General features: G+C 43.3%; 1 long non-coding RNA gene and 1 pseudogene across 1 annotated transcript; one reads left to right on the top strand and one right to left on the bottom strand.

The window, feature by feature from the left end:
• Positions 1-593: 593 nt before the first annotated feature.
• On the bottom strand, positions 594-2,465 carry LOC114910550 (uncharacterized). The gene is made up of 3 exons (XR_003797699.1): positions 2,347-2,465; positions 1,189-1,258; positions 594-627 (listed from the first exon to the last, which is right to left on the bottom strand). It is a non-coding gene; the product is annotated as an uncharacterized LOC114910550 (long non-coding RNA).
• A 1,434-nt stretch (positions 2,466-3,899) lies between these two features.
• LOC108926391 (myosin heavy chain, fast skeletal muscle-like) lies at positions 3,900-21,209 on the top strand (annotated as a pseudogene).
• The last annotated feature ends 553 nt before the right edge of the window (positions 21,210-21,762 follow it).

Genomic DNA, 21,762 nt, shown 5'->3' with positions numbered 1-21,762 from the left:
AAAGAGCAGGACTTGGCCAAACCCTCTGCGCCCCCTCATTACGTTTACATTTACATTTATTCATTTAGCAGACGTTTTTCTCTAACGCGACATCCATCTCAGAGAAAATACAATTTGTGCATTACATTAGGAGAAAGAGACTTAGTTGCGGACATGTGATTCTTAAGTAAACCTAGTAAAGCAAAAGTGTTTCCAACACCACACATCTGAAGGTCATACTGCACATTTGCTAATGATTTGGGCTTCAGCAGGACCTGGATGACTTGCCATTGATAAAGAAACAACAGATTCTGCTCTATGTCAGACAATTCCATAGCAGAATGTTATGCTCATGTATGAAGTGAATTTAACTGGAGGGAAGGAATGTCTCAAGTGACTCAGCATTTAACATTCTCAGAATATTTCCACACGGAGTTGCAGAAATCAGTAGCCAGTCTCAGGAAGGGCACATATTCTGGGTACTGGCAACCATGGATGGGATGCAACTCACCACACAACTCTTTCACTCATGCATGCATGCATGCATGCATGCAAGGTGCCAAGTCAAACCTGACTCGTAGCGACCACTCGCGTGGGTTTCAAGGCAAGTCAAGGGAGGAACAGAGGTGGGTTGCCAGGTCCTTCCCTCTGCATGTTGGGAGAGGTAAATGCAGGGAAAAACACAGAGCCTCCGCGCAACCCAAGCAGGACTCGAACCCCACACCCACCACACAGCGAGGCACCGGTCAAACCTGCCGCACCACCACACCCCCCTACGCATACATACGCAGACTTAAAAACATTTTGCCACCAATTAACTTAAATTTACTGGAAGGAAATCAGGAGAAATCCATGAAAACACAACAAGAACGAGCAAATGCACAAGCATAACTGGGCTCATATGCAACCGTGCCATGTGTACAGCACATTTCAAAATATTTCAAAAGGACAAGCACAAGTCAAAATGACTAAATTAGTAAGTAAAATTGAAAATCAATAAATGAAGATAAAATTACTTAAAATTTCTGATGAAGTTTTACTTTCAAATATCAGTGCAGGTAACATTTAGGATTCAATACTTCAGCTGTCTCACACATATATATGTACGCTACAAATATTTATTTAAAAAAAGACTAGATAACAAGAAATTAAAATGTTGACTTTAAACTGTTCAACTGACAATTCATAAAGAATAAATAAGTGACTTACTTTTAAATATGATGTTCTTCCAAACCTAGAGCTCAGAAACATCTGTTCAGGGAAGGAGCCTCAAGTCCAGCTGGATATCAAAGGATGTTTGAGATCAGCTTCACAATAAGACTCTAAGCAATGTGTGACAAATAGCAAAGCTCTGAGAGAGGAGCTGAGCAAGCAGCTATTTTTGCATTTACTCCAAATAAGAACACAGTCTTAAGGTTAAGATATCAAGTGTCAAATTTTATTGAATGTATGACCCAATATCTATCACATAATCAAACCCTTTAGAATTTTTTTTTTCAGCCCAGTCCTCTTTATCCAGTATCATATAACTTTCCCATGGAAAATCCTGTTACTAAATATTGTGTCTTGGAGTAAAATTGTATAACGTGATCCCTTGATCCCTTGTTGAGTACAGATAAAGCACTTGAGGATAATACTTGTAACCTTGAAAGTTTTCCTCCAAGGTTAACTGGCTCTGTTTAAAAAAAAAAACGGTCTCTGCTTCAACGGTAGAATTCAGGAGGAATATTTATACAAGTCTCTGCGGTTAACTGTTTAAAGCATTGGGGTCTTTCATGAAACTGCCTCAACTAGAGAAGTCAACAGGAATTTTTAAACGTCTCAGTTTAACTGATGTCAGCTGTATTCTTTTGTCCACATCAGTCAAGAGACATAAGAATGGATGGCAAGGCAAACCTTCACAATGTCTCCAGGAAATGCTTCAAGAGATCACGAAATACTTGTGGCATGAATGCAAAACAAGTTATTCACAGCTTTTTGATGCCAAACATTTTAAAATTCATAAGAAAAGAATACTGTTAAATATTTACATGTACATAAAGACTATCTGACTCACAGCCTTGGCATTACATTATATTTCAGTCTCTTCACACTTTTTGTGCTAATTTCAGACACACATCTGTACAGGTAGTTGAACACAAAACAAAAACAGTAAAACAAACTCAGTCCAGAGCTACACAAAGACAACATGGATCGTTCATTGACATCACACACTAGAACTGTTCACTGTCCCATAATCACGCTTTCAATCCACTACGGTCTGATAAAGATGTTAAATATTTAAACAACTGATTCTCCTGACAGTTAATCTTACAGACAACCTGTATTTAATGTGAATGTGGGACCATAGAAAAATGCTCAAAATACCTTTGACAAGACAAACCCTCATGGACTGGACCTCTGTTGTGCTGGAGGATCATGAAATGCTGATGATATCTCAGAATGGCAGGATATGGATCTGTTTTACCTCCAGTCTCTATCTATGTGCTAAGAGGCTCCAGGGTATGGAAAAGAAGACCATCCAACACTATTACAGAACTGGCAAAGCATTGTACTGCTGGAAACAGCCATTCGCGGTGTAGAGTTACTTATGATCCACCCATGCGCACATGTCCATTTGTTGAGAACACAGTGAAGGACAAGTTCCCAAACCAAACCAAACTCTAACACACTTAGTCCTGTGAAGTCTGCAAATGGGCAAAATCATGCCTTTTATTAGCATTTCTTGTAAATACAGCTATGGACACACCTTTCAAATCATGAAATTGTGGTATACTGTGACAACATTGTATAGTTACGTATATGTAATAAGTTTACATATATAACGGCATTAGGTCCGGTCATGATAAGTGAATATATGAAGTGATGGTCATCAGGAATTCAGTATCTCTTGCGTGAAAACTATTTATTATAAAATCCAATAAAACTCAGAAATGATTAAAAAAAAAAAGAGTGCATGATCTGGTTGCTAGAGGAAATTATACTTATGTATGCTTATTTGTCCATAAAATTTAGACCAATCCAAGTTTTAACTGACTCAAGGTGACAAAATGAATACTATCGACTACAGTTTCACATCTCAGGGAGAAACAGGACGACTGAAAGTGCCGTAACATTGATGCAAATTTCCATAGCAGGCTCCTTTTTTGTGCAACAAATCATTAAACCAGGACAGATAATTCCTACAACTCCTCATAGAAACAATGTAACTTATGTTGGTAAAATCTGAGCAAGGCATGTCAAGTGAATAAGTTAGGCAAATTAGAAGGAGTTTTTGACTAAAATTTCCGAAGCACTCACAAACAAATCATCTGATAAAAATACTATCACACGGGCTTAACTTAATAGGTTACAGAGCACGGATACATGACCAAATATAGGAGGTGGTTTCTGCTGAGGGAGGTGAAATCTCTCTATAAAAGTAAGTGCCACAGAGAACGCAAAGGTTCACAGTCACACAGGAAAGGTGAGTGAGTTACGTTTCTTCGGGTTGTGTCAGAACTGGAATGCAACAATATGTTCCTACCTATTTCCTATGGGTATTGTTCACATTAAATCTGATAATTAAAATCTTCCAAACAGCATTGTTCAAACTGAAGAGTACAACATAAGACACTACATTCAGTTATTTTAAAAAAGATTTCATTGACTTAGTTTAAAAATATTTTCTTGCCTCTCATTTTCAGCATCCAGATCGACAAGTTTTCACTTTTCTCTGTAGGTGTGAAAAGAGGTAAATCCTTACTGAATGCAAAAGTTTTTATTGCAAAGCAAAATGCAATTTATCATTAAAATCTATTATCAAAAAAGAAAAACAAGGCAAAGAAAGCAGTGGATTTAAAAAACACATTGGCACATTTTCACTGAAAAACCGTGGTTAACATTATTAATACATCAGCGGTTTTACCCTCAATCCCCAGTGAAGAGCCACCATGAGTACGGACGCGGAGATGCAGTGTTTTGGCCCGGCGGCCGTTTACCTCCGGAAGCCAGAGAGAGAGAGGATTGAGGCTCAGAACAAGCCCTTCGATGCCAAAACAGCCTATTTTGTGGCTGAGCCCAAGGAGATGTACGTCAAAGGTACACTTGCGAGCAGAGAGGGCGGCAAAGCAACCGTTAAGACCGAGGATGGGAAAGTAAGTAGAACTGTACAACCTGACTCAGAGCTGTATGTTGCACGGTAAAGTGTTTGCAATCAAGGCTAAAATTCATTCACTTGTACTTTTGTCTGTATTGGAGCCATTATACAATTTACATCACACATACACATTTTCAGAACCGCTTGTCCCTTACGGGGTCACGGGGAACCGGAGCCTACCCGGCAACACAGGGCGTAAGGCCGGAGGGGGAAGGGGACACACCCAGGACAGGACGCCAGTCCGCCGCAAGGCACCCCAAGCGGGACTTGAACCCCAGACCCACCGGAGAGCAGGACTGTGGTCCAACCCACTGCGCCACCGCACCCCCCTATTATATTATACAATTTAATGCTCACAAAAAAGTAGTTCAACTAGAAGAGCCATCGTTTTTTACCAAACTGTTTCAGTCGTTCCTTTGAACCCAACTCCTCATGACTTCCAAGAACTTGAGCATGTTAGTCCTGTCCTGTCTATCAGCAACTCTTCTCTGAGCTCTTCCAAGCACATATTTGTGACATCAGTACTATCTAGCCATCTTAGTCTGTTGTCCCCTTCTTCTGCCTTATCTTAAAATTCATCAAATTGGCCTTCGTGCAAAGTCCTTACATTCCAGGTTTCAGCGCTACAGAGTAGATCTTTGCAACATAAGACTTACCTTACATCTCTCTATACATCAGTTGCTAGCTTCCCTCTTGGCTTTAGAGTCGTCATGTCTTGACATGCATTGCGACTCATGGTTGACCTGTCTATTTCATATCAGTACTACATTGGGCACTTTCTGACCTGAAGGACTTTCCAGTGCCAATTTGAAAATTTTGTTGCACTTGTCAGTAAGAAAAAACTGGAGTGACTGGCAGCTTCCTTCTCCAGTTGACCCATGTTCAATCTGACCTGTCTGCTATAGCCTGCTCGTCTTCAGTGGTCCAACACCATACAGCTCATAGCCTTGCTGAGATATGCAAGCCCCTTCACCAGGATACGATAACATTCCATTAGGGGACTTACACTTTAGACCGGAATTTTAAAAAAGGTGGAAGACGTCACTACAGAGAGTTATAGACTACATTTGATAATTTACCATGTTGACTTTTCACAGACTCTAACTGTTAAGGAGGATGACATCCACCCCATGAACCCCCCAAAGTTTGACAAAATTGAGGACATGGCCATGATGACTCACCTCAATGAACCCGCTGTGCTGTTTAACCTCAAAGAGCGTTATGCAGCATGGATGATCTACGTGAGTTTTTCCATAAATTCAAAACAATCAATGTATATATTAAAGAGTAATACCGAAGAGAATAACTGTCCATTTGTTCTTTTCCAGACCTACTCTGGGCTGTTCTGCGTCACTGTGAACCCCTACAAGTGGCTCCCAGTGTACGATCCTGCAGTTGTAACTGCCTACAGAGGCAAGAAGAGAGTTGAAGCCCCTCCACACATTTTCTCCATCTCTGATAACGCCTATCAGTTCATGCTCACAGGTAAGAAGAAAATAAAATAAAGTATATTACCACATTTCAGATAAATTAAGTGTAGTGTACAATATTAAACTATTCCTTGTCTATTTATGAAACATTTGAAGGAAACATGCACTACTTTTCCTTACAGATCGTGAAAACCAGTCAATCCTGATTACGTAAGTATGTGTACCAATAAATTATTTAATATTTGAGGAAAGAAACAAACAATATCACATATATTGTATACACTATACTCACAGCATAAACAAAAGATAAGTCCAATAGCTGTCACTTTTCTCACTGTCAGTCAGTGTATGACTGTCCAATACATGTAGGTACAGCTAGAAGGAAGTATCAACTCTTATTTTGTGTATCATAATTTCCATTGATTGTCTCTCTTCATCCTCAGTGGAGAATCTGGTGCAGGAAAGACTGTCAACACTAAACGTGTCATCCAGTACTTTGCGACAATCGCAGTCGCTGGACAAAAGAAAGCGGAGCCTGTGCCTGGAAAAATGCAGGTCAGAGACAGTTATACTACATCTATAACACAGACTTATGTCCTATGACAAAATTATGAATACTGCAATATCTTCTCTCAGGGTTCTCTGGAAGATCAAATCATTGCGGCGAACCCACTGCTGGAGGCGTATGGTAACGCCAAGACTGTGAGGAATGACAACTCCTCTCGCTTCGTAAGTTGAGAAACATTAAAACTACTTGCTGCGTCAATATGCAGAGTACTTTACAATATGAAAGAGTATTACTCTATAACACCCTCTACTTTCAATTAACGTCTAGGGTAAATTCATCAGAATCCATTTCGGAACCACAGGAAAACTGGCTTCCGCTGATATTGAAACTTGTGAGTCTTTTTATCCCATATTTTCTTTGCCAGTCATTTATCCGGAGATACCAACAAAATAAATGTAAAACAAAAATTGATTCCTACCAACAGATCTGCTGGAAAAGTCAAGAGTAACTTTCCAGCTGTCAGCTGAGAGAAGCTACCACATCTTCTATCAGCTTATGACTGGCCACAAACCAGAGCTGCTCGGTAGGTACTCCATGTGAAATGGAAATCACTTCTTATGTGTCTCCAACGTAGACCCTTTAATGTTTCAACGTTCCTTTTGAAAATCTCTACAGAGGCACTTCTCATCACCACCAACCCCTATGACTACCCCATGATCAGCAAAGGCGAGATCACTGTGAAAAGTATCAATGATGTGGAAGAGTTCATTGCCACAGATGTAAGTAGACCTACAACTAAAGGGCTTTCTATACTGTCTTTTATCAATGCACAGCTTGTAAAGTGATGTGTTTTGAATCACCTAGACTGCCATTGACATCTTGGGCTTCAGTGCTGACGAGAAGATAAGCATCTACAAGTTGACTGGTGCAGTGATGCATCATGGGAACATGAAGTTCAAGCAGAAGCAGCGAGAGGAGCAGGCTGAGCCTGATGGCACTGAGGGTAAAAAACAAAATAACCCAGACCAAACAGAAATCCACCTAGAATTTAAGAGCAAAAGCAAACACATGTTCTTTGTAATTCAGTGGCAGATAAAATCGCCTACCTCATGGGCCTGAACTCAGCTGACATGCTGAAAGCTCTCTGCTACCCCAGAGTGAAGGTCGGAAATGAGTTTGTCACCAAGGGGCAGACTGTACCTCAGGTAGAGAATATCCTGTATATTCACCATGATCTATGTAGCTGTGCACACACTGATATGTTCAATATAATGTAAAACAAACAACAAATATTCAGACTTGAAAGACTATGGAAAAACCTTCTGTTCCATTTTGCACAATCAGGTCAACAATGCAACTATGGCTCTCTGCAAATCTGTCTATGAGAAAATGTTCTTGTGGATGGTGTTTCGCATCAATGAGATGTTGGACACAAAGCAGCCGAGACAGTTCTTCATTGGTGTCCTGGACATTGCTGGATTTGAGATCTTTGAAGTAAGTGCATTTTACGAAGAGCTTCTATTCTCAAAAAATTGGATGGTAAATCATTTTCCCCAATTTTGATATTGATTTGTAATTAGTAAAGTCTTCTAATTTCATATTCTCAGTTTAACACGTTTGAGCAGCTGTGCATCAACTTCACCAACGAGAAACTGCAACAGTTCTTCAACCACCACATGTTTGTTCTGGAACAAGAGGAGTACAAGAAAGAGGGGATTGAGTGGGAGTTCATTGACTTTGGTATGGACTTGGCTGCCTGCATTGAGCTTATTGAGAAGGTACGTGACATGGCCTTCAACAGTTATGAAAGAAATCCCATGTTGTCACTCCTCATAAAGCTTTACGCAAACTTTTCTTTGTTTGACAGCCAATGGGCATCTTCTCCATCCTTGAAGAGGAGTGCATGTTCCCTAAGGCTACAGACATGACCTTCAAGAACAAGCTGTACGACCAACATCTTGGCAAATCTGCTTGCTTCCAAAAACCAAGGCCTGTCAAAGGCAAACCAGAGGCCCACTTCTCCCTGGTGCACTATGCCGGCACAGTGGACTACAACATCGTCGGCTGGCTGGACAAGAACAAGGACCCCCTGAACGACTCTGTAGTGCAGCTCTACCAGAAGTCTGCACTTAAACTTCTGGCTCATTTGTTCGTGGCTCATGCTGGAACAGAAGGTACAACTTGTATGTAGATGCTGTTGATATGATGTTTGTTTACAGCTCATGCTTCAGGAGAGGGTGCAATACATTTTAGCCATTTACAAGTCTTGTTTCCTTTATAAATTAATAACAGTTATTTTCATTTCTGTTCCTACAACTCTTATAATTTAATATAAAATGTAATATAGAATTACAACTATTAGCTAATACTTACGCATTTCAAACAAAATATTTATTTTGTATGTAGAGACTGGTGGTGGCAAAAAAGGTGGCAAGAAGAAGGGTGGTTCCTTCCAAACCGTGTCAGCTCTCTTCCGGGTAAAAATCTAATTCTTTATTATTTTCCTTTAAAGTAGATCATATGTCTCAATAACTTGACTGTAGTTCTAAACTGGCTCCTAACATTACGAACACAAGATGGACAAGAAGTCTGTTCATAAATCAATTTGAGTTTAACTCCAAGTCAGAATTAATAAAAACTTAGAAGTAGAAACATTCTTTAATGAATTCACACGTTAGGTTCTGCAAAAATTTAGATATAGAAATAATATATTTTAAAAATACTCTTCACAACTTTTACTTTATAAATGCCCAACTATATTAAAATTGAAACTAATTTTAAATTACTGGAAATTAAAAATGTTACCTCCAAAACCTCCTCCATTTAATCATGACTGCTAGTAGTTTTATCACATAAGGAAGATGAATGTTCAGATTTTAGATACACAACTATTAAAAGCTCAATAATACAGATACCTGACAATTTATTTTAAGTTCGCCTCAGAAAAAAAATGTGTATTTATTATAGGTGTATCCAAAAAAAAAATTTGGATACACCTATAATAAATATACATCGTAAGGCTGTGATAACACACTAATTTAAAGTCACTGAAAATAAAAATACTGAGTCTCCACAACTGCCTATTTAGCCTTGATTTTAGACTGATTCATGCCATATACAGGTTCATCTTTTCTGTTCTAATTGTTTATCAACACTCTAGAACACTTGACACAAGCTATAAACACTGGACGAGGACGGAATTAATCTGATTCCTCACTATTCGATTTGTGTGTTACTGCTAGTTAAGAACAGCTTTTGAGACAGAAAAGACAGAAATTTTAGAAAACAGACTGGTGAGGAAAAAACTATTTTACAATAAATGAACTGCAAGATGCTTGTATCTTCAAAAATTCATAACTTGACCATTTGTTATACAAGCAGCAACTGCACACTATGTTTACACAATATATATTTTAGCAGAACATATCACATCATCTTATAGGAGAACTTGGGCAAGCTGATGACCAACTTGAGAAGCACTCATCCTCACTTTGTACGATGCATAATTCCTAATGAGACAAAGACACCAGGTAGGTCCAGCGCTCCTTACTGTAGCTGTCTATACACACACACACACTTTCTGAACCGCTATATAATTAAACAAAAAATTTAAATGACTGTATAATTAAATGGTACAATGGTGGTCCCATTGATTCTACTTCTTGACCATTAACAATATTTTCTAGGTCTCATGGAGAACTACCTGGTCATCCACCAACTCAGGTGTAACGGTGTACTGGAGGGTATCAGGATCTGCAGAAAGGGATTCCCCAGCAGAATCCTCTATGGTGACTTCAAGCAAAGGTAATGCTTATAGTAGAAAAAAATCCATTGGAAGGAAAAGACAAGTTTCTGGTGCATCACATATGGGCAAATTTCTGATGAATCTGCTAAAAAAAAAAATTCTCCAGGAAAACACTGAAACTAAAAGTATCCAAAAGTGAAACTTCCTACAGACCAAACTTCTTGTATCAAACTTCTATCTATCTATTGTCTGTAGGAGACAAAAACTTACTGAATGTAACTGCTGGGTAAGAATCTGCTAAAAAATTCTATAGGAATCGCTTTTCAATTAGGAATACTGAACACAAATCATCCAAAATCATAAATAGAAATTCTTCTCTTTATCAACCTTCCTACAGGTACAAAGTACTGAATGCCAGTGTCATCCCTGAGGGACAGTTCATCGACAACAAGAAGGCTTCAGAGAAACTCTTGGGGTCAATTGATGTGGACCACACTCAGTACAAGTTTGGACACACCAAGGTGAGTGGGTGATGAGACTCCCTGGCCCCACATACACATGGACTGACTGACTCACATTGCCTGAGACACAGGATTTAGCGTTACGATTTACAGGGTGAGGTCTTTTTTTTCTGATGGTAGGTGTTCTTCAAAGCTGGTTTGCTGGGCCAGTTGGAAGAGATGAGAGATGAGAAGTTAGCAATTCTGATTACCATGACTCAGGCCTTGGGCCGAGGTTACATCATGAGAAGGGAGTTTGCAAAGATGATGGAGAGGAGGTATGACCTTCACACAATGAAATAATAAAGTATATTTAAAATAAAAATACATGTTTCACTGTACAAATTGCACTAAGCCGAAAAAATGGAAATGGTGACTGCAAGTAGTGTTAAGTATTCCTTGATTTGATAAGGTTAACACAGTAACATACCTGCAATAAAATGTAGTAATTTCTTCTGTAATTCATTTTAAACAGAGAGTCCATTTATACTATCCAGTACAACATCCGCTCATTCATGAATGTGAAACACTGGCCATGGATGAAGCTGTACTTCAAGATCAAGCCTCTCCTGAAGAGTGCAGAAGCTGAGAAGGAAATGGCCAACATGAAGGTAGAATTTGAGAAGTGCAAGGAGGAATTAGCAAAAGCTCTGGCTAAGAAGAAGGAGCTTGAGGAGAAAATGGTTTCTCTGCTGCAAGAGAAGAATGACCTGCAGCTTCAAGTGCAAGCGGTAAGAATGGATTCTGATGCAGTCAGCAGTGTTGGCCATAGATTCTCCGCTGATAATGTCACGAGATTAAAAAACGTATTTACACTTAGAAACACTCATTGTTGCCCAATCAATACAATAAACCTTTCAACTTCATTTTCTATTCAGGAAGTGGAAAATCTCTCAGATGCGGAGGAAAGATGTGAAGGCCTGATCAAAAGTAAGATCCAGCTTGAGGCAAAACTCAAAGAGACCACTGAAAGGCTGGAGGACGAGGAGGAAATCAATGCTGAGCTGACAGCCAAGAAGAGGAAACTAGAGGATGAATGTTCTGAGCTGAAGAAGGACATTGATGACTTAGAGTTGACTTTGGCCAAAGTGGAGAAGGAAAAACACGCCACAGAAAACAAGGTTAACATATAATCAATAATCCATAACTACATTTTTACAATTCAGAGTTATTCTAAACAAACACAAAATACTCTATTACAGGTTAAAAACCTGACAGAGGAGATGACTTCTCTGGATGAGGCCATTGCCAAGTTAACCAAGGAGAAGAAAGCCCTCCAAGAGGCACACCAGCAAACTCTGGATGATCTTCAGGCAGAAGAAGACAAAGTCAATAGTCTGACGAAAGCCAAGACTAAGCTCGAACAGCAAGTAGATGATGTAAGTTAAAAGATTAAAAGTTTAAAATTTCATTATCAATAATCATAATAGGTAGTATTCAGCTGCTATTCCTGTAACAGCTGGAGGGTTCTCTGGAACAAGAGAAGAAGCTACGCATGGACCTTGAGAGAGCCAAGAGGAAGCTCGAGGGAGACTTGAAACTGGCCCAAGAATCCATAATGGATCTAGAGAATGACAAACAGCAGTCAGAGGAGAAGCTTAAGAAGTAAGGAAATTTTAAAAGGCAATAGTTGAAATATGAATACAAATTTTAAAATACAACTGAACTCTACCATGTAAAACAAAGGTTTTGCTTTTTTACCAAGTAAAATATGCCAAGAGAAGGGAAGAGTTTCTGCAAGGCAGCGAAGGGAATGAGCTGGAATCATATTTTATTCAGTTCATACAGTTGTTGAATGTATAAATGAAATAAATGATTCAGTTTTGCTGTTTGATAGAGACTTTTGAACAAGTCAGTGAGCAGAAGGGAAATGGGCATCATACAAAGTCTGGGTTGTACATGCTGACTGGTCAACCTGGCAGAGATGGTAGAGGTTATGCCTGTGCCTGTTGAGACAAGACAGAGGAACAGTATTGTGTTGTCTACATAGCAGCTGAAAGTCATGAGAGACAATGACTGAGCCAAGGGAAGCCCTGTAGATAGAGGTAGACAAGAGCTAAGGACCCAGAACTAAGTCCTTTGGAACATCTGTTGAGAGAGAGGGAGCCACTCCACACCACTTGGTAAGATCTATCTGATAGATAAAGGAGGTCTCAAACCATTTCAGTGACTCTTCCAAGCTGTTCCAATGTGGTAAGGAGGCTGACAATGTCAAAAGTCTTTAGTAGTTTGTTACACAGTGGACCACTAAGCGGACAATTTGTCAACTAAATCAGACAAATACAGTGTCACAGAGCACTTCCTGTTATAAATTTCAGGTTCTATAAAAGTGAAATTTAAATAAGGAGATTTCCGTCAACTGAATGTTGAGTGTATTTCTGATGTAGAAAGAATGTAGAAACAGTCAGAGGAGAGGATTAAGAAGCAAAGGAATGTTGAAAGATTTAAGACTGTCAAAATATCCAAACATTTCTCCATTTCTGAACAAAAACCTTGAAAATATTTGATTCATTTCTACAGGAAGGACTTTGAGACAAGTCAACTTCTTAGCAAAATTGAGGATGAACAATCACTAGGGGCTCAGCTGCAGAAGAAAATGAAAGAACTCCAGGTAAATTCCCTGAATCATAAATACAGCGTGTTATAACAAAAATATTTACTATCTTGATATTTTAGTAATTTTAGTATGTACTTTTAGGCTCGTATCGAAGAGCTGGAGGAGGAAATTGAAGCTGAACGTGCTGCTAGGGCCAAGGTGGAGAAACAAAGGGCTGATCTCTCCAGGGAGCTTGAAGAGATCAGTGAGAGACTTGAAGAGGCTGGTGGGGCAACTGCTGCTCAGATTGAGATGAACAAGAAACGAGAAGCTGAGTTCCAGAAGCTTCGCCGTGATCTTGAGGAGGCCACCCTACAGCACGAGGCCACTGCTGCCGCTCTTCGCAAGAAGCAGGCCGATAGCGTGGCAGAGCTGGGAGAACAAATCGACAACCTTCAGCGTGTCAAGCAGAAACTGGAGAAGGAGAAGAGTGAATACAAAATGGAAATCGACGATCTATCCAGCAACATGGAGGCTGTTGCCAAATCAAAGGTATGTGGAGTACATGTGTCATTCCAATTTCCATAAGTTGATTACATGCGAGACTTCTATATTAAGTATTTTACACATTTTAACAGGCTAATTTGGAGAAAATGTGCCGGACCCTTGAAGATCAGATGAGTGAACTCAAGAGCAAGAATGACGAAAATGTTCGTCAGCTGAATGACATTAGTGCACAAAAAGCCAGACTTCAGACAGAGAACGGTAAGTAGAACTGAAAAGCACTTCATAAACAAAAAGCACCGTTAAAATAAAAAGAATGTAACACTCTTTAATCTGTTTAGGTGAATTCAGTCGCCAACTGGAAGAGAAGGAAGCTCTAGTTTCTCAGCTGACGAGAGGCAAACAGGCCTACACTCAGCAGATCGAAGAGCTCAAGAGGCACATTGAAGAGGAAGTAAAGGTGACGGAACGGAATATTGTTGAATGTTCTCTTCCACGGACATGCTGGATGCTTTGAAAAACAATATGAAAAGACGATGAAAGAAAAGCTACTCACTCATATTTATTCACCCTTAATGACTTTTAGGCCAAGAATGCCCTGGCCCACGCTCTGCAGTCAGCCCGCCATGACTGTGACCTGCTCCGTGAGCAGTATGAGGAAGAGCAGGAGGCCAAGGCTGAACTGCAACGTGGAATGTCCAAGGCCAACAGCGAAGTGGCTCAGTGGAGAACCAAATATGAAACCGATGCCATCCAGCGCACCGAGGAGCTTGAGGAGGCCAAGTAAATGCACTAGTTTTATAGCTACACTTTACAATCGGTGAGAGTGACACAAATAACATGAACACATCACTTTCTCTCAAGGAAAAAGCTTGCCCAGCGTCTGCAAGATGCAGAGGAATCTATTGAAGCTGTGAACTCCAAGTGTGCCTCTCTGGAGAAGACCAAGCAGAGGCTGCAGGGTGAAGTGGAGGATCTCATGATTGACGTGGAAAGAGCAAATGCCTTGGCTGCTAACCTGGACAAGAAGCAGAGAAACTTTGACAAGGTAAATTAAATCCTATTCTAGGACTACTTTGTCATTTTTGAATTCCGACAGTAGCGCCATTTGTCTTTGCTTTTACAGTTATTTCAAGCACTCTTCATTTCTCATTCCTTCTACTGCTAATGTTTCTATAGGTTCTGGCTGAATGGAAACAGAAGTACGAGGAAAGCCAGGCAGAGCTGGAAGGAGCTCAGAAAGAGGCTCGTTCTCTCAGCACTGAGCTCTTCAAGATGAAGAACTCCTACGAAGAAACCTTGGACCATCTGGAGACCATGAAGAGAGAGAACAAAAACTTGCAGCGTACTTACATCTTATTACTACATATTAATGAAGAGTGTCAATTATTTTATGTGCAACTGACTGATGTTTAAAATCAATCCAGTTCTTTTACTGAACAATTGGAATTAATCCATTTATTGCCCAAAATTTACCTCTTGAGCAAGTTTCAATATTCTTGTTTTCCCTGCAGAGGAGATCTCAGACCTGACTGAACAGATTGGTGAAACTGGAAAGACCATTCATGAGCTGGAGAAGGCTAAAAAGACAGCAGAGACTGAGAAGGCAGAAATTCAGACTGCTTTAGAAGAAGCTGAGGTAAACTTATACAGCCTTAACCTATTTTATATACATCTTGCTTTCCTGAAAACTAGCCATTACACAAATTTACATGACTTTGGGCCGAACTACCATAAATTTAAATGATAAAATTTTTACTCCTGTGCTAAACCTAAGAAAAATGTACCTATCATCACTCCAATATGCTAAATTATCATCTGTTTACAGAACAAATGACATCGTACAATTTAGAATGCAGTATATGTAAATTTCTCTGGGGGTGCGGTGGCGCAGTGGGTTGGACCACAGTCCTGCTCTCCGGTGGGTCTGGGGTTTGAGTCCTGTTTGGGGTGCCTTGCGATGGACTGGCGTCCCGTCCTGGGTGTGTTCCCTCCCTCTCCGGCCTTATGCCCTGTGTTACCGGGTAGGCTCCGGTTCCCCGTGACCCCGTATGGGACAAGCGGTTCTGAAAGTGTGTGTGTGTGTGTGTGTGTGTGTGTGTGTGTGTGTGTGTGTGTGTGTGTGTGTGTGTGTGTGTGTGTGTGTGTGTGTGTGTGTGTGTGTGTGTGTGTGTGTGTGTGTGTGTGTGTGTGTGTGTGTGTGTGTGTGTGTGTGTGTAAATTTAAATGTTTGCATTGCGGAGGGGGCGCGGTGGTGCGGTGGGTTGGACCACAGTCCTGCTCTCCGGTGGGTCTGGGGTTTGAGTCCCGCTTGGGGTGCCTTGCGACGGACTGGCGTACCGTCCTGGGTGTGTCCCCTCCCCCTCCGGCCTTACGCCCTGTGTTGCCGGGTAGGCTCCGGTTCCCCCGCAACCCCGTATGGGACAAGTGGTTCTGAAAATGTGTGTGTGTGTGTTTGCATTGCATTTGCATAAGGGGTTCAAAATCCCCTTTTGACTATTAAATCAAGGATCTCGTTCACCCCGCCCGGTATGGGGTCACCGGGGCCCCACCCTGAAGCCAGGCCTGGGGGGGGGACTCGCATGCGAGCGCCTGGTGGCCAGGTCTATGCCCACGGGGCCTGGCCGGGCTTAGCCCAAAGCCATGACGTGGAGCCACTCTTCGGTGGGCTCACCACCTGCCAGAGAGACCGTAAGGGGCCGGTGCGTTGTGATTTGGGCAGTGCTCGGGGCCGAGTGCCCAGTCGACCCAAACCTCGGACGCCAACTCTGGCTTTTGGGACTTGGGATGTCACCTCACTGGCGGGGAAGGAGCCTGAGCTAGTGCAGGAGGTTGAGAGATACCGTCTAGATATAGTCGGGCTCACTTCCACTCACAGCTTGGGTTCTGGAACCACTCTTCTCGACCAGGGATGGACTCTCCACTATTCTGGCGTTGCCCAGGGTGAGAGGCGGTGGGCGGGTGTGGGCTTATTAATAGCCCCCCAGTTCAGCCGCCATGTGTTGGAGTCTACCCCTGTGAATGAGAGGGTCGTCTCCCTGCGCCTTCGGGTCAGGGAACGGTCTCTCACTGTCGTTTGTGCTTATGCGCCTAGCGGCAGGGCAGAGTACCTGGCCTTTTTGGAGTCCCTGGGGGGCGTGCTGGAAAGCGCTCCCACTGGGGACTCTGTCGTTCTACTGGGGGACTTTAACGCCCACGTGGGCAGCGACAGTGACACCTGGAGGGGTGTGATTGGGAGGAACGGCCTCCCTGATCTGAACCCGAGTGCTGAGTTGTTATTGGATTTCTGTGCTAGTCACGGTTTGTCCATAACAAACACCATGTTCATGCATAAGGGTGTCCATCAGTGCACTTGGCACCAGGACATCCTAGGTCAGAGGTCGATGATTGACTTTGTAGTCGTTTCTTCTGATCTTCGGCCATATGTCTTGGACACTCGGGTGAAGAGAGGGGCTGAGCTGTCAACTGATCACCACCTGGTGGTGAGTTGGATTCGATGGCGGGGGAAAAAGCTGGATAGACCTGGCAGGCCCAAACGCATAGTGAGGGTCTGTTGGGAATGTTTGGCGGAGGCCCCTGTCAGAGAGGTCTTCAACTCCCACCTCCGACAGAGCTTCAACCAGGTCCCGAGGGAGACTGGGGACATTGAGTCCAAATGGACTATGTTCCACACCTCCATTGTCGGGGCAGCGGTTCGGAGCTGCGGCCATAAGGTCTCCGGCGCCTGTCGCAGCGGCAATCCCCGAACACGGTGGTGGACACCGGAGGTAAGGGATGCCGTCAAGCTGAAGAAGGAGTTCTATCGGGCCTGGCTGGCTCATGGGACTCCTGAAGCAGCTGACGGGTACTGGCGGGCCAGACGGAACGCGGCTCTGGCAGTCGCCGCGGCAAAAACTCGGGCCTGGGAGGAGTTCGGTGAGGCCATGGAGGAAGACTTTCGGTCAGCCTCAAAGAGATTCTGGCAAACCGTCCGGCGACTCAGAGGGGGGAAGCAGTGTTCCGCCAACACTGTTTACAGTGGAAGTGGTGCACTGCTGACCTCAACTGAGGATGTCCTCGGGCGGTGGAAGGAGTACTTTGAGGATCTCCTCAATCCCTCCGACACACCTTACGTAGAGGAAGCTGAGGCTGGGGACTTGGAGGGGGACTAGTCCATTACCCTGGCTGAAGTTGCTGAGGTAGTCAAAAAACTCCTCGGTGGCAAGGCTCCGGGGGTGGATGAGATCCGCCCCGAGTTTCTCAAGTCTCTGGATGTTGTGGGGCTGTCTTGGCTGACACGCCTCTGCAGCATCGCGTGGAGTTCGGGGACGGTGCCTCTGGACTGGCAGACCGGGGTGGTGGTCCCTCTTTTTAAGAAGGGGGACCGGAGATTGTGTTCCAACTACCGGGGGATCACACTCCTTAGCCTCCCTGGGAAAGTCTATGCCGGGGTACTGGAGAGGAGAATCCGACCGATAGTCGAACCTCGGATCCAGGAGGAGCAATGCGGTTTTCGCCCTGGCCATGGAACACTGGACCAGCTCTATACTCTCACTAGGGTCTTGGAGGGTTCATGGGAGTTTGCCCAACCAGTCCATCTGTGTTTTGTGGACCTGGAGAAGGCATTCGACCGTGTCCCTCGTGGCATCCTGTGGGGGGTACTTCGGGATTATGGGGTTCGGGGCTCGCTGCTATGGGCTGCTCGTTCCCTGTATGACCGGAGCAGGAGCTTGGTTCGCATTGCCGACAGTAAGTCAGACCTGTTCCCGGTGCATGTTGGACTCCGCCAGGGCTGCCCTTTGTCACCGATTCTGTTCATTATCTTCATGGACAGAATTTCTAGGCACAGCCAGGGAATGGAGGGTGTCTGTTTTGGTGGCCGCAGGATCTCGTCTCTGCTTTTTGCGGACGATGTGGTCCTGTTGGCTTCATCGAATCAAGACTTGCAGCGTGCGCTGGAGAGGTTTGCAGCTGAGTGCGAAGCGGCGGGGATGAGAATCAGCACCTCCAAATCCGAGACCATGGTTCTCAGTCGGAAAAAGGTGGATTGCCCCCTCCGGGTTAGGGGGGAGTTGCTCCCTCAAGTGGAGGAGTTTAAGTATCTCGGGGTCTTGTTCATGAGTGAGGGAAAAATGGAGCGGCAGGTTGACAGATGGATCGGTGCGGCGTCCGCAGTAATGCGGTCATTGTACCGGTCTGTTGTGGTGAAGAGGGAGCTGAGTCGTAAGGCGAAGCTCTCAATTTACCGGTCGATCTACGTTCCTACCCTCACCTATGGTCATGAACTCTGGATCATGACTGAAAGAATGAGATCGCGGATACAAGCGGCAGAAATGAGTTTCCTCCGCAGAGTGGCTGGGCGTACCCTTAGGGATAGGGTGAGGAGCTCAGTCACCCGGGAGGAACTCGGAGTAGAGCCGCTGCTCCTCCGCATCGAGACGAGCCAGTTGAGGTGGCTCGGGCATCTGTTCCGAATGCCTCCTGGACGCCTCCCTGGGGAGGTGTTCCGGGCATGTCCCACTGGGAGGAGGCCTCGGGGCAGACCCAGGACACGTTGGAGAGACTACGTCTCCCAGCTGGCCTGGGAACGCCTTGGGGTTCCCCCAGAGGAGCTGGAGGAGGTTTGCGGGGAGAGGGAAGTAGTCTAAGAGGCTCTGCTTAGACTACTGCCCCCGCGACCCGGTCCCGGATAAGCGGAGGAAGATGGATGGATGTTTGCACTGAGTAATTTTCTAAAGTATGATTAATATAAGTTCTATGTCACTTTTGTACTCTCTTCTTGATAAAATCTAGTTTTTTGTGCTTGCATGACTTTAAAAAAAAACAGATATTCATTTAAATATTTAATGCACACTTCAGCGTGAAGAATCTGAGATTTAGAGGTCTGATATCCAGACTGCCCTGGAGGAAGCAGAAGCAATGATTTGACCATAAATTAAAATAATGTATCACTTTCACTATCACTATCATTTTCATATATATATATGCTTTTTAAAGGCCACTCTGGAACATGAGGAATCCAAGATCGTTAGAATCCAGTTGGAGCTCAACCAGGTCAAGGGAGAAATTGACAGGAAGCTCGCTGAGAAGGATGAGGAGATAGAGCAGATCAAGAGGAACAGTCAGAGAATCATTGACTCCATGCAGAGCAGTCTCGACGCTGAAGTCAGAAGCAGGAACGATGCTCTGAGAGTCAAGAAGAAGATGGAGGGAGATCTCAATGAGATGGAAATCCAGCTGAGTCATGCCAACCGCCAGGCCGTTGAGGCCCAGAAACAGCTAAGGAACGTCCAGGGACAGCTCAAGGTACTTCTGCGAGATCCAATGAAAACACAGTATGTTTTATAAGAAGTCATTCCTTAAAAATGTCTTTTCGGTCCCCAAGGATGCCCAACTGCACCTTGATGAAGCCATCAGAGGACAGGAGGACATGAAGGAGCAGGTTGCTATGGTTGAACGACGGAACACCCTGATGCAGGCCGAGATTGAGGAGCTGAGAGTTGCTCTGGAGCAGACGGAGAGAGGCCGCAAAGTGGCGGAGCAGGAGCTGGTTGATGCCAGTGAGCGTGTCACTCTGCTGCACTCCCAGGTAAGGGTAACTTTCAACTGGATGTTCAGCGAAATATTTGTACAATGCTCAACAAACACTTATTTCTTCAGAACACAAGTCTCATCAATACAAAGAAGAAGCTTGAAGCTGACCTTGTTCAGATCCAAGGGGAGGTTGAAGACACCATTCAGGAAGCGAGAAATGCTGAGGAGAAGGCCAAGAAAGCTATTACTGATGTCAGTAGTGGCTCTTTTATTGCTTTATCAGAAGCTCTGCTACAATGACAACAAGAAGTAAGGATACATAACAGTCCACTGCTCTAATGTTTTTTGCATGAAAAAAATGCAGGCTGCTATGATGGCAGAGGAGCTGAAGAAGGAACAGGACACCAGCGCTCACCTGGAGAGGATGAAGAAGAACCTGGAGGTCACAGTCAAGGACCTTCAGCATCGTCTGGATGAGGCTGAGAGTTTGGCCATGAAGGGTGGAAAGAAACAGCTCCAGAAACTGGAAGCAAGGGTAACAGATGCTGCTTGATCCACAGTTCCTGCCCAGTTTGCCAGTATAATATTATGAATTCCAAAAGCAGACACTGATTCTTGTGAACTGTTTGATAGGACGTCTGAAGTGTAATTGAAGCTAAATCATTTTTCACTGCACTTTCTAGCACTTCACTTTTATAATTTACCAGTATAATGCTATGAATTTGAAAAATACAGAAGGGTTCTTACATATTAGGTCCGTGAGCTGGAAAGTGAGGTTGAAGGTGAACAGAGACGTGGAGCCGATGCCATCAAAGGAGTCCGTAAATACGAAAGGAGGGTCAAGGAGCTCACCTACCAGGTAAGATTTTACCGCTGCTTATTAAAACACAGTACCGTGAAGAACGGCTAAGCACCGTAACCTCAATTCAACCATCTTTACTGCCTGCAGACTGAGGAGGACAAGAAGAACATAACCAGACTGCAGGATCTTGTTGACAAGCTGCAGCTGAAAGTGAAGTCCTACAAGAGGCAGGCTGAGGAAGCTGTAAGTCTGATTTCCTGTGTAAGATGTTGTGTTTCTGACAAACAATGTATAACTGAGGTCTTAGACATTGAAATAAACCGAAAGTAAACTTGTTTCATTTGAGGAATCACAGTTGAACGTGTCCACTGACGAGCTGTTTGACTCCTTCACAGGAGGAGCAGGCCAACACCCACCTGTCCAGGTACAGGAAAGTACAGCACGAGCTGGAGGAAGCTCAGGAACGTGCCGACATCGCCGAGTCTCAGGTCAACAAGCTGAGAGCCAAGAGCCGTGACATCAGCAAGGTAATAAAAATTTTATATTGGATTTAAACTTATAACACGAACATGAGAGGTCCACGTGGCTCAGCCAGAATGTTAACTACCAAAATTTCATTGCATTATGCAGGCATGCTGTTTGACTTATTGAGCTGGACAAGGACATAGCTTTGAAGGACCACTGTTCTGTTGAGTTACTTCTCTGTACAGAACCCTAGTATCTTTAAGACACTACAGGCACAATTAGTTTAGGACAGAATATCAGTAGGATTGTATTTAGTGTAGCACATTTTGCCATGAGATTGTCACTGTGTTTTAAAGCTTTAAACCAGTCACCAATTAAAAAATTGTGGAAAAGTATAGGAAAGAAAAAAGATGAATATGACTAAGAGTATAAAAGCTATAAAAGTATTAAAAGAGCTAATGCCTGCAGACTAGGAACCATCCCTAAGGTCAAGGTTCTGCAATAAGTGTTGAACTGCTCTAATTCTTCACACCTTTAGAATACGAACAGAGCAACAGCCAGCAGCAAATGACAGAACAAAGAGAAAAATGAGTAGCAGTTGTAACACAAAGTGAGGCCAAACAAACATACTCATTGTAACTC

Source organism: Scleropages formosus, chromosome 5, assembly GCF_900964775.1.
Source record: "Scleropages formosus chromosome 5, fSclFor1.1, whole genome shotgun sequence".
NCBI lineage: Eukaryota > Metazoa > Chordata > Actinopteri > Osteoglossiformes > Osteoglossidae > Scleropages > Scleropages formosus.
Note: the sequence above shows the minus strand (reverse complement) of the source record. Positions and strands in the feature narration are given on the sequence as shown.